Genomic DNA, 2244 nt, shown 5'->3' on the forward strand with positions numbered 1-2244 from the left:
GTATAGCAAAGGTGGAAATTTATTGAAGAACAAGTACAGACTCCCACGTGGGGAGGGGGAAAGAGTCCCACTGAGTTCCTTTTTCCAGGTTTATAAAGGCTGCAGATCTGTGTGCCTTGATATCCCCTCAAATTGGTCACTATGCCCTTCTGATTTGGTCACTATAGCAACTCCTGAGCTCAAAGGTAGAACCTCACATGGGATACCTGAGGCCCTTCCCCCCTCCTTACTTATTGTTTCCCTATTCCCTCTGGGCTTTCTTCCTCCTTCCCTTTATTCTGTAAATATGTACCTTTTGCTACCCCCAGCTCCCTTATCTTATGGAAATGTAACTTCTGCTGCTCCCTTGCCTTATGGAAATGTAACTGCACCTGGCTTCCTTGTGTTATGGAAATGTACGGTCTTCCCATCTGTGCCCTATGTTTTTTTATATGGACCCCAATTCTAAAAATTCCCTAAATCTGCCTATGTTCCCCTAAAATTCCTGTTTCAGCTGTACCAGTCTGCATTCCCACCAGCAGTGAACAAGGGTTCTCTTTTCTCCACATCCTGGCCATTACTTATCATTTGTTGATTTGTTGATGATAGCCATTCTGACAGGTGTGAGATGGTACCTCATTGTTGTTTTGATTTGCATCTCTCAGATGAATGGTCATAATAATCTGGAAACTCAGTGTATATTGAGCACCTGACATGTGCTAGCTCCTAAAATTTATTCGTTTAGTTATTACTAATCCCCTCAAAAATTATAAATTTATGAATGAGAAAATCAAGCCTTATGTAAAACTAGGGGCCCAATGCACAAAATTTGTGCAAGGAACTCGGCCCTTGCAGCCCCGGCTTTGTCCGAAAGGTCTTTCTGCTGTTCGGCCATTTGGTCGATTTGCATATTATGCTTTTATTATTATAGATTATTATAGATAACTGGTCATCAAGTAATGGTAGAACATAGGCATTTCTGTTTTTTATAATTTTTTATTGTTGAAAGTTTCACATATGTCTCCTTTTTAACCCATTGACCTGTCCCTGCATGCTCCTGCCCATCCAGCCCATGCCCCTTTATTGTCTGTGTCCATTGGTCATGCTCATACTCATAAATATAAGTCCTCTGGTTGATCTCTTACCCCTCACCCTCCCCTGCCTTCCCTCTGAGGTTTGACAGTTTGTTTGATGCTTTTATGTCTCTGGATCTATTTTTGTTCATCAGTTTATGTTGTTCATTATATTCCACAAATGAGTGAGATCATGTGATACTTATCATTTTTCAATTGGCTTATTTTGCTTAGCATAATGCTCTCCAGGTCCATTCATGCTATTGCAAATGCTAATAGATCTTTCTTTTTCATAGCAGCATAGTATTCCATTGTGTACTTGTCTCCAGATCATAGGCATTTCTAACTTATTTTAACATCTGAATACTTTCCACTATACCCACTGTCTCTCAGACAGTAAACGTAATTCTGCTTTAGTTGAATTATTCAAATAACTATCTGAATCATCACTAGATAAGAACCACAAACAGGAACTGTGTAGCTATGTGTTATTATTTAAAAACAATCCAAAAATCTCTGTAATTAAATACGTTTATTGTAACAGAATACAGTGACAAAAATCTTTGTAGAGAGAAATTGAGTAAATGTGCACCTGTCTTTGGAAAGACATACTTGGGCTACTTTTATATGAATTATTATTTGTGTTGACCCAAAACAATTATTTCAAGTTTAAAGCCATTGACCTGAAAGGTCAAATTTATGGCTCAAATAATGTTTTGCAATATCACATATACTTCTTTCACCAGAGGACATTCTTTTCTAAATAAAAGAGTATAAATCCATTTCCTTGGGAAAGATCTGCTATTATGATTATGTTGGAATAATTATAATCCACTGTTTTTTGGATTGGCATGTATCCCCTCAAGCATTGTTTTGTCCACAATATTACAAAAGTATTTCCTAGTACTCTTCTGCCTTATGGTGGCTTTACTACGTGGTAAACCTACAAACCTCTCTTTACAGTCTGTGATGTTGCTCTGTGTTTTCCATTTACACCTTCTTGTTCCTTTGCTGGAGGTGAGGAGGGGGAACAGGCTAAGGGAGTGATACAGTGCTGTCTTGATTTCTGCTCAAAGCAGTAGAGATAGCTGCAATTTAAAGTTGCACACTCATGTTTCCAACATTACTATTTGTTATTTATTTATTTATTTATTTATTTATATTAATCCTCACTTGAGAATATTTTCCAGTG

The sequence above is a fragment of the Myotis brandtii genome, unplaced genomic scaffold (assembly GCF_000412655.1).
Source record: "Myotis brandtii unplaced genomic scaffold, ASM41265v1 scaffold249, whole genome shotgun sequence".
Classification (NCBI taxonomy): domain Eukaryota; kingdom Metazoa; phylum Chordata; class Mammalia; order Chiroptera; family Vespertilionidae; genus Myotis; species Myotis brandtii.